Consider the following 18,388-nt stretch of genomic DNA (forward strand, 5'->3'; position numbering starts at 1 on the left):
AACAGAACAATCATCACGTGTACACCACTCACCACACAATCCACTTCGACCATCATGTCATCCATCCACTCCAGGACACCCACCTTCACATACCCCCAAAATCTGTTCAACCTCGGAAGCAACCACATCAACACAGAACTCACTAGCATCCTCAAAACCTCCATCACAATGGCAGTCTTCTGGGAAAATTGGAAACACGCAGAAATCAGACCCCTCCTAAATAAACCTTCCACCGACCCCAGCAAGCTCAAAAATTACCGACCATTCTCTCTGCTCCCCTACCCTGTCAAAGTAATTGAGAAAGCCATCAATGAACAGCTCACTGAATACCTGAAACAAAAGAACCTTCTGGACATCTCCCAATCAGGATTCTGGGTCAACCACAGCACTGAGATTGTACTCATCACAGCCACTGATGACATCGGAGCCCTCCTTGATCGGAGAAAAACCTTTGCCCTTACTCTGCTCGACCCATCAGCTGCACACAACACCTTTTCCCACAACACCCTCGTTAACAGACTTCCCAGCATCACCATACAAGAAGATGCCCTTAAATGGATCACCTCATTCCTCACAGGACGTACTCAGAGCATCCGTCTACCTTTCTTTACTTCCAAACCCAAGAACATTATGGGGGTCATTCTGACCGCCGGGGCCAGGGTCGGCAGGAGCACCGCCGACAGACCGGCAGTGCCCCGCAGGGCATTCTGACCGCGGCGGTTCGGCCGCGGTCAGATGCGGGAAACCAGATGCGCTCCACCGCCATGGGGATTCTGACACCCCCTACCGCCATCCTGTTCCTGGCGGGTCTCCCGCCAGGAACAAGATGGCGGTAGGGGGTGCCGCGGGGCCCCTGGGGGCCCCTGCAGTGCCCATGCCAATGGCATGGGCACTGCAGGGGCCCCCGTAAGAGGGCCTCACAAAGTATTTCAGTGTCTGCTATGCAGACACTGAAATACACGGCGGGTGCCACTGCACCCGTCGCACCTTCCCACTACGCCGGCTCAATTCTGAGCCGGCGTCCTCGTGGGAAGGTTGATTTGCCCTGGGCTGGAGGGCGGCCTTTTGGCAGCCGCCCGCCAGCCCAGGGCAAATCCCAAAATACCCTCAGCGGTCTTTCGACCGCGGAGCGGTATTTTGGTAGGGGAACTTTGGCGGACGGCCTCCGCCGCCCGCCGAAGTTAGAATCACCCCCTATATGTGGCATACCACAAGAATCATCCCTCAGCCACACACTGTTCAAAACCTACATGACACCCCAGCAGGCATTGTTAGACCACCTTGGACTCAACATAATTTCCTATGCAGATGATACACAGTTCATCCTCTCACTCACCGAAGATCCCTTCACCACCTGAACAAACTTCCGCAATGCTATGGCCAATGTAGCCGACTGGATGAGAACAAACTGCCTCAAGGTCAACTCCGACAAAACTGAAGTGTTGATCTTAGGGAGGAGCACATCCATATGGGACCACAGCAACAGACCACACACACAACCTCAGCATCATCCTTGACAGTGATCTGACAATGAAGTGGCAAATCAGTGCAGTCACCTTCTCCTGCTTCCACATCCTCCTCATGTTCCGCCGAATCTTCAGGTGGATCCCAGTCAATACCAGGAAAGCCATCACTCAGGTCCTTGTCATCAGCCATGTCAACTACAGCAATGCACTCTACACCAGCATCTCTACCCAGCTCCTCAAAAGACTTCAGACCATACAGAATGCAGCAGCCAGACTCGCCCTGGACCACCGCAAACAAACTCACATCACCCCCACACCCTAGAAACCTCCACTGGCTCCCTATCCAGAAGAGATACCAATTCAAGCTCCTCATGCATGCATACAAAGCCCTACACAATCAATGTCCAGCCTGCTTCAACCAATCACTGAGCTTCCACCAACCCATCTGCACTGCTCCTCGCTGGTCCTCGCACACACACACTGATTCTGTCACAGTCGCAGCAGTAGCCGTTCCTTCTGCTACACCACAGCCAAGGCCTGGAACAGCCTACCCTTCCTTCTCCAAACAGCACCCTCCTTTGCAGACTTCAGGCACAAACTCAAAACCTGGCTCTCGACACAGACCTCGCACCCCAGGACCCAGATACCCACCGGGGTGACATCGCTGAGTTCTAAATACTGATTGATTGATTGGTAAAACATGAACTTGGAACTGTCAAAAACATTTCAATACTGGATCCTCTAGCTGTCCAAATAGAGAATTGTATAGTGTGGGGGTCAGTATGCCTCTTTGTATTAATAATACTATACCTTGTGCACCATAGGAGTACCAAATAAATAAAGAAACTTGAGAATTTATTTTAGTGAATGACATTGTCAGAATGTAGATCAATAATTCTCCTATGATATTAATCATGTTTTCTAGAGTTATCTTCTTCACCAAATGTATACGTGATATGTACACATTTATTCCAGACCAGTTTACAGTTCTTCTTAAATATTCACTTGTACTCTTGCATTAGAATGATACTCAGACACCTAATGTACGCCTTTAATCAACAATTATTAGAATAAGGTACTCTTTTTACAATAATTTGGGTTTTCTTGAAATTGTAGCCTGAGAATATTAGAGCATGGTTCTCTATCTCAGGAACTATAGTTTCCCCATCACTGTTATCTACTAATAGTTTGTGTGCATTTGCTATGTGTTAGAAATTGGGTCTTTGGTTGACAGTCAGGTTACTCCCTGTACAAGCAAGGACCCTCACTCTAGTCAGGGTAACTCACACACAATCCAAATTATCCTGTGCCCACCCTCTGGTAGCTTGGCACTGAGCAGTCAGGCTTGACTTGTAAGGCAATGTGTAAAGTATTTGTGCAATAAATCATACAATAACACAATATAGCACCACAAAAATACACCACACAGTGTTTAGAAAAATATATAATATTTATCTGTATAAATGCAGATCAAAATGATTAAAGATGCAATAAGTAAATGTTGAGATATCACTCAAAAGTGATATAAAGTGTTTTAATCCTTTGAAAAGCAAACAAAGGGGGTCATTTTGACATCTGCGGTCTTTTTTAAAGAATGCCGAGGGAGCGCCGTGCGGAAGACCGTCTGTGGTGGCAGTTTGCCGCTCGGCCTATTATGACCGTTGGCAGCTCTCCGTCCTTTTACGAACGGAGAGCCGCCAACAGCCATACTGGCGGGAGGCGGGGAAGTGGAGGTTGCTCCACCTCCACCGCCACGCCAACAGAACACCGCCCAGCGAATCACGTCCTGTGATTCGCCGTGGCGGTGTTCTGTTGGTGGTGTGGTGTCGGCGGAGCTGCCCCCATGGCTCCCGTCCCATCCCGGAGGATCGTCGGACCAGGTAAGTTGATCGTCCGTAAGGGGAGGGGGGTGGGGGGGTGTTGTGTGTTGTGTGGGTGCATGGGGGTGTGCTTGTGTGTATGTAGAGGGGGCGAGTGGGTGCGTGTATGCCTGCGGGGGTGTTGTGTGTATGGGAATGAGTGCGTGTATGTTTGAATGTGGGTGTGCATGTATCACTGTGTGTGTGGATGTAGGCATGTATGTCTGCGTGTGTGTGTGTAAGTATGTAGGTGGTGCCTGCATGCGTGTCATGTGGGTATGGGTGAAGTGATGTTGGGGGTCGGGGTGGGGAGGGGGGCCCTGCCACCTTTGGGGAGTGGCAGGGGTGGTGGGGGGTAGGGGAGGCAGTCGGGTGGGGGTGGGGGGTGGGGGAGACCCCTATCAGTGCCAGGGAAGGAATTCCCTGGCACTGATAGTGCTTACCGCCATGGATTTCATGGCAGTTCAAACCGCTGGAAATCCACGGCGGTGAGCCGGGTCCAAATACCGCCGGCGGTATAGTGACGGCCGCCGGGCTGGAGACCCAGGTCTCCAGCCCGGCGGTCGTCTCCACCCTGGTGGGCGGAACGGAGAACCGGCGGATGAACATGGCGGTAACCGCCATGGTCATAATACCACAAAGTAAGACCGCCAGCCTGTTGGCGGTCTTACCACCGGTTCTCTGCCTTCCGCCAGGGTCATAATGACCCCCAAAGTCTCTTTCCAGCACAAAGTACCTGGTTCGCATGAGAAATCTCCGCAAAGAAACACAGAGTAGGAGATGCGTGGAAACATAGGGGTGTGCGTTGATTACTCGGGCTGCACACGATGATGCGTCATTTAGTGTTCATGCGGGGGCGGCTGTGCGTCGATTTCTGGCACTCGGTCGTGGATCCTCTTTTGGTTGCAGGGTTTTCACACGCCCCGGGGACATGGCCTGGATTTCCTGCACTGGCAGGACGAAGTCACAGGAGCTGCGTCAATCCGGTGGGCATTGCGTCTAATTTTCTACCGCACAGCAGGCGCTGCGTCAATTCCTCTCTGTAAGTCAGGCTGCATTGTTCCGGCTCGGCTGTGCATCGATCCAGTGGGCTGTGAGTCGAATTTCCGGTTGCTACACTGGCGCTACGTCGATCTTCTCATTGCGAAGTCAGGCGGCATCATTCCAGTTCAGCGTGCAGTGAAATTTTCACCGCAGTGCAGTCTGTGCGTTATTTCTGGCAGGCTGTACGTCAAATTTCGCTGCACAAGGGGTCCTTCTTGTAGAGGTGAAGACTTTTTGGTCCTCAGACTTCAGGGAACAGGAGGCAAGCTCTATCTGAGCCCTTGGAGACCACTTCTTCACCACAGCCAGAGAGCAGCAAGGCAGCAGGGCAACAGCAAAGCAGATAGGTGAATCCTTGGGCAGCCAGGCAGTTCTTCTTGGCAGGATGCAGGTTCTGGTTCCAGTTTCTTCTCCAGGAAGTGTCTGAGTTGGTAGGGGCAGAAGCCCTGTTTAAATACCCAAATGTGCCTTTGAAGTGGGAGAGACTTCAAAGAGTGGCTTAGAAGTGCACAATGTACCCTTCCAGTTCAATCCTGTCTGGCAGGGTCCAAGTAGGAGGTGAGGGCAGGCTATTGTCCTTTGACATGCAAGTGTCAGGCCCTCCATCCTCCCAGCCCAGGAAGACCCATTCAAAATGCAGATGTATGAAAGTGGGACTGAGTATCCTGTGTTTGGGGGGTGTCCAACCAGATGTGGATTGTAAGACACAGAAAGATTTAAGTGCAGAGAAATGCTCACTTTCTAAAAGTGGGATTTCTAAAATAGTAATATTAAATCCAACTTCACCAGTCAGTAGGATTTAGTATTACCATTCTGGCCATACTAAATATGACCTTCCTACTCCTTTCAGATCAGCAGCTACCACTCAAACAATGTATGAGGGCATCCCCAATGTTAACTTATGAAGGGAGCAGGCCTCACAGCATTCTAAGAACGGATTTAGGAGTTTTACACTACCAGGACATGTAAACTATATAGGTACATGTCCTGCCTTTTGCCTCCTACATAGCACCCTGCCCTATGGGTTACCTAGGGCATACCTTAGGGGGTCTTATATGTAGAAAAAGGGGAGTTTGAGGCTTGGCAACTACTTTTAAATGCCAAGTCGAATTGGCAGTGAAACTGCACACACAGGGCTTGCAATGGCAGGCCTGAGACAAGGTTAAAGGGCTACTTGAGTGGGTGGCACAACCAGTGCTGCAGGCCCACTAGTAGCATTTAATCTACAGGCCCTAGGCACATATAGTGCACATTACTAGGGACTTATAAGTAAATTAAATAGTCCAATCAGGTATGATCCAAGGTTACCATGTTTAAATGGAGAGAGCATATGCACTTTTGCACTGGTTAGCAGTGATAAAGTGCGCAGAGTTTAAAAGCCAGAAAAAACAGTGTCCAAAAAGTGGAGGGAGGCAGGCAAAAAGTTAGGGGTGACCACCCTAAGGCTGTCAGGTCTAACACTACTCTATAAAGGTGAGCTTGGATCTGAGCAGAATGCATCACAATGCTTTTAAATCTTCTTTCTGTGCCAAGTTCATAACTCACAATAGCTACATTGTGTCCCTGATTTTCACAGGTGGTTTCTTCACCTTGGACAAATATGCTAGACTGTTTCTCTACTCTGTCTCAGGGTACTTTTAGTGTCTTGCTTCCTAACTATTGTAAACCTCTTTATTTTCAAACAAAAACTATCCCGATTGCCAGGGAGGCTTTTTCTGCCCTTTCTAGCTTTTTCCTCTTAACTGGGATCCACTTAAGGACCACTGGATAGCTTAATGTGTTTGTTAAGTGTAGGGTAGCACTGCGACTACCGGACCTGTGGAAGGAGTTACAACAGCTCCATCTTGAGAGTATAGTTTTGTCGCGTGGGCTCTCATTATCCTAAATGAGACTACTGGATTTCTAGGTAGCAGGGTCGTTCCTGGTGTGGGGGACTGAGTCTTACCCACTTGGAAGGACCTCTGTCACCTTCAATCCGGTTTTGCTCCGGCTAACTAGCAGTGCCTCATCTCTCCCGAGGGGAAGGAATGATTAGGCAGCCGAGCGCATGACATCTATAGAACTTCTTAGGGAAGTCGTGGTCACTCAGATCTAAACCAGCTCTCTCACTTACAGTATGATCTCATATACAAATGACAAAGGCAGTTTGAGTTTTATAGATTGCTTTTAATAAAACAACTTCATTTTAGATATTAAGACGTGAGCCGCAAGAACCAGAACCATACAACACAGTAGGATTGAAATAGTCACTATGAGAGTGAAACATAAAAACAACCCTATCATGGTGTTAATAGATTCTATTCTCTCTCAATAGGTTATATTTCGAGCACAGCATGTTAAGCTATTAGCTTGCCTTTCAGATTCCCTTGGAAGCCATCAACCCTCATACCTGAGCAAAGGCCTGCGATCTGGTTCAGCATCTGCAACGAAGCAGTCAGCGACTAGTTGTGGTTCCCTGGTCGGAATCTCCCTCTTGCGTGTATTAGGACAAGGAAGTGTTTTTATAACTAACATGTCAGTGTGATCACAAAATGTCCCTACGCAAGAATGTATTCAAAGACTAAACTCCTACCACTTCTATCGGCAATGTACCAGACTGTATCCTTGACTGGAGGCCAGAGTGAGCAAGAATGTGTTATTGAGAACTCCAGCGCAGAAATAGGCTAAACAGTATGATACTGGAAAATAAAACAAGACTGTAGAACTGGCTATTTGAAAAATAACAGTACGAAGCTGAATAAAATGCATTTAGAGCAAAGTGCATGGGGGCTCAATGATGCAAGCAAAGGAATAAAAATACACCCAGGGCAAAGTGCACAAAGGCCTAACGCCTGAAGCAAACACGTAAAGGATACATATACCTAACCACACTACACCCTTCCCTTGTCGGTAGTAAGTGGTTCAAACACTAATAATATGGCCCGGATAAAAAAATATACATAGTACATATTTCGACAAGTCCAGAGGACAGGAAAGCACAGAACCGTATTTAAATTTGAAGCATGTGACGGCAAAGCAGAATCAAAAATAATGTCAATTTAGACAAAAACCCAATGTCAAAGGGAAGCCACGGAAAGCAGGATATCCTCCACTTCGGCAGACGTCAACACCGGAAAATCCACGCCAAATAGTATCATGGAGCAGGTGTGTTCCAAAGCCCCAGAACCATCCAAGGCGGCACCCCGTGTAGGGCCTATAAACGAGACAATACCATCTTCCTCCAGGAAGGGAATCTCGTAAACTGCCTCACGAAGCAAACACAACCGCAGTGCACATGTCTGGGAATGATCACTAATCGGGAACATCAACAGAGTAGCATTAACCACTGGGGGGCGCTGCAGTGAGAGACAGAGAGTCAATGCATGTTCAATCAAGCACCAGAGGCACCGAAACACGGGTTGCACACAATCCAGAACTGGCCGGCATGACAAAGACCAGTCACACTCCAATTGTTCCAGGAGCGTACCTCCAAAATGCTGCATCATGCGTTCATGACACAGCTGTGCTGATGGGAGCGCCCATATTGGATCTTGTCGTAGCGGGACAGCCATTGCGGAAGAACAACAGCAACAGCAAAACACCAGCCAAGAAAGCCAAAGTGATCGGAAATCCTCCAAAGATGCTTCCGAAAATAGAATGAATAGCCGAAGTTATTAAACCAAATATAGAAGAGAAGGCATGAGCAAACCCAACACCAACGGCTTTGAAAAAATGTGCAATCCCAGCAGTGCTGAATGCATTAAGGCCCATATTTATACTTTTTGCCGCTAAACTGCGCTAACGCAGTTTAGCGTCAAAAAATTTAGCGCCGTCTAACGCCATTCTGAAGCGCCATGCGGGCGCCGTATTTATGGAATGGCGTTAGCCGGCGCTAGCAGACAGGCGCTGCCTGGTGTGCGTGGAAAAAAACCACGTAGACCAGGCAGCGCCGGCGTAGGGGGAAAATGGCGTTAGGGCGTCTTAAAATGGGGCAAGTCAGGTTGAGGCAAAAAAATCGCCTCAACCCGATTTGCGCCATTATTTTCGACGCCCAGACGCCATTTAAATGACTCCTGTCTTAGTAAAGACAGGAGTCATGCCCCCTTGCCCAATGGCCATGCCCAGGGGACTTATGTCCCCTGGGCATGGTCATTGGGCATAGTGGCATGTAGGGGGGCACAAATAAGGCCCCCCTATGCCACACAAAAAAATTAAAAAATATAAAAAATTATACTTACCTGAACTTACCTGAATGTCCCTGGGGTGGGTCCCTCCATCCTTGGGTGTCCTCCTGGGGTGGGCAGAGGTGGCAGGGGGGGTCCCTGGGGGCAGGGGAGGGCACCTGTAGGCTCATTTTGAGCCCACAGGCCCCATAACGCCTACCCTGACCCAGGCGTTAAATAGTGGCGCAAATGCGGGGTTTTTTGACCCGCCACCTCCCGGGCGTGATTTTTGCCCGGGAGTATAAATACGACGCATTTGCGTCGCCATCATTTTTTTAGACGGGAACGCCTTCCTTGCATCTCATTAACGCAAGGAAGGCGTTCACGCAAAAAAATGACGCTCTTTACTCATACTTTGGCGCTAGACGCGTCTAACGCCAAAGTATAAATATGGCGTTAGTTTTGCGCCGAATTTGCATCGAAAAAAACGACGCTAATTCGGCGCAAACGGGGTATAAATATGCCCCTAAATATACGTCCCACGAGTTCACCAACGTGGCTCGGAAAGTTAGTATTTAAAAGGGACTGTATTTCCGCCGATGACCTCGCCACCTGAAGTGCGTAGGTCTTGCGTGCAGATGTGAGGGCCACATGCTTTTGAAACAATAGAGCCTTTAGTCGACTCAACTTTTCTAAATTAATCTTTGAAGTAGCAATGTGAGGCCAGATGTCTGCTACCTCCCTAAATTGAGTGGGGGGAAACAACACATTCTCGCAGCACGTAACGGCCTTGGTGACAACGACCACGTAAACTATTCCGGCACGCATGCCACAACAGGCTTCACTGTTATCAAGGACGTAGCTGCCGTTTGAAAGCACCTGGAACGTGTTTTTAATCACGGGGACTGGAACTCCCTTTAGATAGCAAGCTAAATTCGCAACCGAGGCATTACACGCCCCATGCAAGGACAGCTGCTTACAAACCATCGAATGGCTGACAGAAGTTTCACATTCGCTACCGCTAAGAAAAACCTCTCTCATCCCATTAAGACATCTGTATAAAAAGGGAAGCTCCCACACCTCATGTATGTAACTGTCTCCCAATTTCTCATATCTGCCCACCGGAATATGCCTCATACAAGAAGTGAATTGCAGAGTAGAAATAGCCAAATTTATAACCCTGCGTATTAACCATTCAGCCGATGGAATCTCAGCCAAAGTAAAAGGCAATTTTTCCAACTTTTCAATATTCAGCATGACATATGTTGCTTCCTTTTTAGCCATCAGCTGCTGCTGACATGTCAAATTAAAGGAAAAAAATATCTCCCTGGCTCTGATGTGCTGCCATGGAACGCGACCCACCTTCAATGTCTGTAGAGTCCAACCCAACTGCATAATGGACCGCGTCTGACTCTGCCCATGATATAAAGAAGACATATCTGATCTAATAATGTCGATAGCAGAGGAAACAATATTATCAATCGTCCATATCTCATTGTACACTTCATACAAAAAACGCTTTCTCCGGGGCACTCTTGGGCCTGACAAAAAATCTTGCAAGTCAGTATAATTAGACAGTAAAGTGAGATGTGTCTTAACTGCATCCAGCGTGGATGACTTTAACCATTGTTGACAAAGCTTCCCCACGCTATATGTAGTAATGATATCAGCATGTTCTGGTGATATGTAGCGAGGGTCTGCCCTACTAGTCCTGAAACCCCCCGAAGAGGTGACAAAACGTTGATGACACCCATTAGTGTCTATGGGCCACAATAACCACCCGCCAGGACGTGTCAATGAAGTATTAAGCGTACCATTCTGGACCCAGTCTGTAAGCTCACTAAACGTGGCATTAATATAATGTTGCCAATCTTTCAATTTGGAAGGGACAGGTATGCCAGGCTTAGTTAACTCCTTATTCGTCGCTAACCCTAAACAGCTAGTCTGTTGTACAGTGTCATTTAAAAAAATAATCTGGACAGGAATAATACATGCCCTAAACAATGTGTCCCTACCCCGCATTTGCCAATTTTTTGTTCCCCAAACACTTTTCAAATCAATTGTCTTGGACCAATATTCATAAGCTTTAATTGATAATTTGGACATAAACAAATTTGAATACAACAATTTAGTATCAGTCAATAACATTTGCTTGTTAACATGCGGAGTTACCCTGAAATAATATGACTTGGCATTTTGTTGATGATGCCCAGAAAAATACGCAAATTTATCATAATAAGTTTTAGAACTCCCCTGTGGAGGAGTTGGGCAATGTTCCCATTGCATATATTCAAAATTGATTTATGGCTACTGGCTTTATGAATAAAGTGGTGTCCATAAAAATTGTAACAAAACATGTCACCATAATTATCTCTAAACTGGTAAGCATCTTCATTTTCAAAGACAGTATAATACTGCAATTCTGTCAATATAGAATCAACTGTCTTCACATCCCAATCATCAGATACAATGCCTGGTATTACTATATCATTCATCGATAACTTTAGAACATACAGTATTTGAATTGTCTCAGTGGGACCATATATATCAAACATTACTCTATCCCACACAATCCCATCCGGAATCGGTACAGCAGAAATGTTCACAAAGGATAAGTCTCTTCGAACCATGTGTGATGAAAAATGTGGTTTCAACACCTTCTCCACTGGATCAATATCAGATCGTTCAGGAAGAAAATGACCATGTATCACCAGAAAAAAGGTAACAACAAACCCCAGCCACAGGGAAAAAGCCATCACAGTCATGAAAAGCCACAGATAGTTTCCAAGGAGACACAAAATAGGTATGTTTGCGCCAATACAACAGCTTACGTGGACCCAGGGCTGGTGTTGAAGAGGACGAAGAGTCCGACATGGTATCATCATTGTTATTAAAGCAGTCGGAGGCAGTTCTCGTAAATGGTGCAACCGTAAACAAAGGAGCAGATCGTGTCTCTCTCCGTGGGACGCTGTAGACAACACCTTCAGTATCATCAGTAGGCACAGCAACTTGATCAGAAGAATTCAAATTATTCGCTGTCAGTGGAACAATCGCAAAATCATCCTCCACCCTCCCCAAGCTCGGAGAGGAAATAGTGTCGGTACAAATCACCTGCAGCAGAACATCTTCCCCAGTAGTGAGAGGGATTCGGGAACTGCTGGGCGTTCCTCTTGGTCTGCTGTGCAGAATCGGCCACATGTTGTAACTTGACATTGTCGATAGAGACAAAGCGATCACCTTTGGCTCCTTGCAACGGTGGCAAAATCACAGTTCTTGTGCCATGAATCCCTAGTACAGGGACTGACGCTCGATACGAAGGGCCAAATTCTTTCTTCACCGCAACCTTTTCACGCACAAGATCCCCAACTCTGGGAATCCAACCAGTAGGCGTTACTGGTTCATCCGTAATTCCTGTGGAGGCAGCACTGGCAGAGGAATTATCGTCACAAAATTGTTGTAAATCCTGCAAAACAGTGACACGATCATTTTATGTCAAAAGGCGTTTCTGCCGCCTCCACACCAGGACCATCTAGATCAGGAACAAACATTTGTGTTCCAAACAGGCACTCATATGAAGTACGACCCCCCAGGGAACTTCTAGGAAAGTTATTCATTGCTCTATGTACTCCATACAGGTGGGCTAGCCAACTCCGACCCGTACCTATAACTCTGGCCGTTAAGGATTGCTTTAAATCGCGATTTAAACGCTCCACAAAAGAGTTTCCCTCAGGATGAAATGGAGACGAGAACTGGAGCTGGACCCCCAACGAAGCCATGGTGTCCCTGAATGCCTTAGAGGCAAAAGCAGGGCCCTGGTCGAATGAAAAGCCGCAACTGCATATGTTTCGACAAAGATACACAAATCTTTAATAACAGTCCGAGCGTCAGCCGAGCGCTGTGACCAGACCCACACAAATCTGGAGCACGAATCTACAGCTACCAATATATATTTGTATGCACTATCTGGTGTCAGCGGACCACAATGATCCAAGTACACACACTGTAATGGTTTATTGGAAATCAGAAGGGGCGTCTGCTGCGGGCGTCTAGCCATGGAAACTTTAATTTGTTGACAGATGTCAAAACAAAGGACATACTGCTTTGCCTCTTTATAAAGACCAGGCCACCAATAACGAGCCTGTAAGAGTGAAATCGTGGCAGCCACGCCCGCATGTGCAGATGCCGCCCCCTCATGTGCTGCAGTAATTAATCGAGGTCGCTCAATTTTATTGGGCATCTCACGTACACCAACGCCTGGGATTTTAACTACAGCGTTTAGCATGCCACTCATGCAGTAATCATATTTAGAAGGGAATCCTTTAGGATATGGCGTGCCATCAGCCGTAGCCTTAATGGCAGCCATAATCTCTGTGTCTGGTCTGGAACTCGAACGAGTCACTGCAGCCACAGTGGCAACTGCCACTGCCGACTTCGCGGCTTCATCAGCCAAAGTATTCCCAGCAACGTGTATTCCAATGCGCTGGTGTCCAAGTGTATGCACAACATGGACTTTAGGAAGCGTTTCCTTCAGATCCGCAACCTTCCCCCACAGTAATTTGTGTTTGATGGTGTTACCCTTGGAATCTCTGTACCCATTCAACCTCCAGTAATGTAAATATTCATTGAAAGACTGAACACAGTAATACGAATCACAAACCAGTAAAGTTAATACCGCTGGATCCACATGTTCGAATGCTAACAACAGAGCTTTCAGCTCAGCCAACTGTGCTGTACAGTCTCCCAATGTTTGTGTATAAGTATGTTGGGGGCAAAACTTCTCCTCCTCCATATGTCCGCTCACCACCGCACATGCAGCAGAATACTGTTGTTTAGTCCCAACCGCTGGTTGCGCAGAGCCATCGGTGTACATGACCACCTGATATTGATCAATAGGCAATGTGCCCGTGGGAACTGGGTACTCCATTTCATATTGAAGAAATTCTTGAGTCTGCAGTTTAGGGTCAAATATGTAATCTACATCAGTGGCTGTCAAAGACATTGCCCATTGTATCCATCGCGGTGTAAGGCTTTCGAATTAGGAACACTCGCTTTTGTAACAGCCTCTAAGGCCAGAATCAGGGAAACAACAATGATGCATTGGCCCTGGGCAAGAGGTCGTTCTTTAATCACAGCCATCTGTACAGCAGTGAGAATTTTCTCAGTCTGTGCAAAGCGTTGTTCGGCAGCAGAATACAATTGGGACTTGTATGCTATTGGGACTGTCTCACCCTCATTGAAGGTGACATATGTAAATCCAACGGCCCCAGCTATAACCCTGATGACCAAATGTGTCTTATTGTCCCGTGGGTGTAAATGCTTTACTGCTAAGAGATCAGTCTGTAAATCTCGAAGAATATGTGTATGCTCAATCGTCCAAAATCTACTCGAAAAATTGGGACGAATCAATTCATATAATGGTTTTATACGTGTAGCATAATCAGGAATGTAAGTTCTGCCAAAATTTAGAAATCCCAATAATGACTGGAATTTTCGAATCGTATTAGGAGGTTGCAACTGTGCACATTTTTCCAAAAAGTGTGGCGCTAAGCTCTTGCCCTCATTCGACAGCTCATATCCCAGGAAAATGACGCTGAGGAAGGCAATTTACGATTTTTTGAAATTTCATTTGTAGCCAATATTGGCAAAACCCACAACAATGAGGGCTACCCATCTTAACCCCTTAGCTGCTGGGCCTTTTCCCCCCCAGTGCTGAGCCCTTTTTTGGCTATTTGGGGTAGTTCGCGCTTAGGGCTTCATAACTTTTTGTCCACATAAGCTAACCATGCCAAATTTGCGTCCTTTTTTTCCAACATCCTAGGGATTCTAATGGTACCCAGAGTTTGTGGTTTACCCTGGAGGAGACCAAGAAAATAGCCAAAATACAGTGAAAATTTAGTTTTTTCCAAAAAAATGGGAAAAAAGGGCCGCCGAAGAAGGCTTGTGGTTTTTTCCCTGAAAATGCCATCAACAAAGGGTTTCTGGTGCTGAAATCACTATCTCCCCACCTTTCAGGAACGGGCAGACTTGAATCAGAAAACCACATTTTCCAACACAAATTTGGCATTTTACTGGGACATACCCCATTTTTACTATTTTTGGTGCTTTCAACCTCCTTCCAGTTAGTGACAGGAATGGGTGTTAAACCAATGCTGGATCCCGGAAAGCTAAACATTTCTGAAAACTAGACAAAATTCTGAATTCAGCAAGGGGTCATTTGTGTAGATCCTACAAGGTTTTCCTACAGAAAATAACAGCTGAAATAAAAAAATATTGAAATTGAGCTGAAAACAACAGCCATTTTTCTTTATGTTTTACTCTGTAACTTTTTCCTGCGATGTCAGATTTCTGAAAGCAATATACAGTTTTGTCTGCTGGACTCTTCTGGTTGCGGGGATATAAAGGGCTTATAGGTTCATCAAGAACCCTAGGTACCCAGAGCCAATAAATGAGGTGCACCCTGCAGTTGGTTTTCATTCTATACTGGGTATACAGCAATTCATTTGCTGAAATATGAGGAGTGAAAAAGAGGTATCAAGAAAACCTTTGCATTTCCAAAATGGGATCAAGATAAGGTTTTGAGGAGCAGTGGTTATTTGCACATCTTTGAATTCCGAGGTGCCCATACTAGCATGTGAATTGCAGGGCATTTCTCAAATAGACATCTTTTTTACACACTCTCTTATATTTGGAAGGAAAAAATGTAGAGAAAGATAAGGGGCAATAACACTTGTTTTGCTAATCTATGTTCCCCCAAGTCTCCCGAAAAAAATGATACCTCACTTGTGTGGGTAGGCTTAGCGCCCGCGACAGGAAATGCCCCAAAACACAACGTGGACACATCCCATTTTTTCACAAAATACAGAGCTGTTTTTTTGCAAAGTGCCTACCTGTGGATTATGGCCTCTAGCTCAGCCGGCACATAGGGAAACCTACCAAACCTGTACATTTTTGAAAACTAGAGACCTAGGGGAATCCAAGATGGGGTGACTCGCGGGGCTCTGACCAGGTTCTGTTACCCAGAATCCTTTGCAAACCTCAAAAAGTGGTTAAAAAAAAAAGTTTTCCTCACATTTCGGTGACAGAAAGTTCTGGAATCTGAGAGGAGCCTCAAATTTCCTTCCACACAGCATCCCCCCAAGTCTCCCGATAAAAATGATACCTCACTTGTGTGGGTAGGCCTAGCGCCCGCGACAGGAAATGCCCCAAAACACAACGTGGACACATCACAGAAAACAGAGCTGTTTTTTGCAAAGTGCCTACCTGTAGATTTTGGCCTCTAGCTCAGCCGGCACCTAGGGAAACCTACCAAACCTGTACATTTTTGAAAACTAGAGACCTAGGGGAATCCAAGATGGGGTGACTCGCGGGGCTCTGACCAGGTTCTGTTACCCAGAATCCTTTGCAAACCTCAAAAAGTGGCTAAAAAAACAAGTTTTCCTCACATTTCGGTGACAGAAAGTTCTGGAATCGGAGAGGAGCCTCAAATTTCCTTCCACCCAGCGTCCCCCCAAGTCTCCCGATAAAAATGATACCTCACTTGTGTGGGTAGGCCTAGCGCCCGCAACAGGAAATGCCCCAAAACACAACGTGGACACATCACAGAAAACAGAGCTGTTTTTTGCAAAGTGCCTACCTGTAGATTTTGGCCTCTAGCTCAGCCAGCACCTAGGGAAACCTACCAAACCTGTACATTTTTGAAAACTAGAGACCTAGGGGAATCCAAGATGGGGTGACTCGCGGGGCTCTGACCAGGTTCTGTTACCCAGAATCCTTTGCAAACCTCAAAAAGTTGCTAAAAAAACAAGTTTTCCTCACATTTCGGTGACAGAAAGTTCTGGAATCGGAGAGGAGCCTCAAATTTCCTTCCACCCAGCGTCCCCCCAAGTCTCCCGATAAAAATGATACCTCACTTGTATGGGTAGGCCTAGCGCCCGCGACAGGAAATGCCCCAAAACACAACGTGGACACATCACAGAAAACAGGGCTGTTTTTTGCGAAGTGCCTACCTGTAGATTTTGGCCTCTAGCTCAGCCGGCACCTAGGGAAACCTACCAAACCTGTACATTTTTGAAAACTAGAGACCTAGGGGAATCCAAGATGGGGTGACTCGCGGGGCTCTGACCAGGTTCTGTTACCCAGAATCCTTTGCAAACCTCAAAAAGTGGCTAACAAAACAAGTTTTCCTCACATTTCGGTGACAGAAAGTTCTGGAATCGGAGAGGAGCCTCAAATTTCCTTCCACCCAGCGTCCCCCCAAGTCTCCCGATAAAAATGATACCTCACTTGTGTGGGTAGGCCTAGCGCACGCGACAGGAAATGCCCCAAAACACAACGTGGACACATCACAGAAAACAGAGCTGTTTTTTGCAAAGTGCCTACCTGTAGATTTTGGCCTCTAGCTCAGCCGGCACCTAGGGAAACCTACCAAACCTGTGCATTTCTGAAAACTAGAGACCTAGGGGAATCCAAGGAGGGGTGACTTGCGGGGCTCGGACCAGGTTCTGTTACCCAGAATCCTTTGCAAACCTCAAAAAGTGGCTAAAAAAACAAGTTTGTCTCACATTTCGGTGACAGAAAGTTCTGGAATCTGAGAGGAGCCACAAATTTCCTTCCACCCAGCGTTCCCCCAAGCCTCCCGATAAAAATGATACCTCACTTGTGTGGTTAGGCCTGGTGCCTGCGACAGGAATAGATCACACAACGGTCAATGTTGGTCCTTACGTGAGGCAGCTGTTGACCCTGGGGTGATCCATTCCTGACACAGACACTAGGTGTAGGCACTCAAGTGGGGTAGTGTTTTTATCAGGACAGGTGAGGAGTCACTGGGTGGTAGGAATATTGTGGATCCCAGCATATTCCTGTAGTTTGTGTGACAGAAATGCGAGAAAAATTTAGTTTTTTTTCAACATTTCAGCTTTGCAGGGTATTCTGGGTAAGAAAACTTTGGGGAAGCCACACAAGTCACACCTCTGTGGACTCCCCCGAATGTCTAGTTTCCAGAAATGTTTGGGTTTAGTGTGTTTCTCTATATGGCCGCCGAATCCAGGACCAAAAACACAGGTGCCTGCCTTACAAAACCAGTTTGTTTTGCCATGGATAATTTTGATGTCTCCACAATATGATTTGGGTGGTGGAATTTGGGGCTGAACTAAATTGGGGAGCTCCCAAGAGAGCACTCTCTCTCTGCTTGCCGCCGCATTCACATGCTCTCTGGGTTGACCTAACCCACTATTACCCAGTTGCACAAACAGCTTGCGAAGGGACAGCAGGACTGTCCTCATCACCTCCCTCATAATGTACTGGAAGAGGAGTTATCGAATGGGACTCCTCTGACTGAAAAATCACTCCCAGAGTCTGCGCCATTGTCCTATCCCTCAGATGCTGTCTCAGTATCTGATGTCTCAGTCTCTGATCCTATGTCAGAGCGGTCCTCTATAATCCGAGTGTAGGCAGCAGTCATCCATCAAGATGCCATCTCTGCTATTGGCTAAACTGTTGCTCTAAAACACTAGCCTACGTAGACAGTCACAAAATCGATGGTGTGTGAGATACGTGCAACAGTAGAGGCCACCTTACCTGCGCTTCTTCCCTCAATCAGCACGTACTTTCAAGACACTCAAAAAACACCTTGTCACATACCATTCGTCACAGTCTTTAGCACCTCCTGCGCCCAGTCCAACAATCATTATTGGTGCTCCCACTCCCTCCTCCTCGGATTCCCTCATTACCACCCAGCAAAAGTGCCCTTCATCTCTCCATAGACTTTGCTTATGTACTCAGCTATTTACATAAAATACAGATTTGCTCTTTGCAGTAGGCATATAAACCTTCTGCGCTTCTTTATGGCACTAAAACTGCCACTAGACAAGTCGGACCC

This window comes from Pleurodeles waltl, chromosome 4_2 (genome assembly GCF_031143425.1).
Source record: "Pleurodeles waltl isolate 20211129_DDA chromosome 4_2, aPleWal1.hap1.20221129, whole genome shotgun sequence".
Classification (NCBI taxonomy): domain Eukaryota; kingdom Metazoa; phylum Chordata; class Amphibia; order Caudata; family Salamandridae; genus Pleurodeles; species Pleurodeles waltl.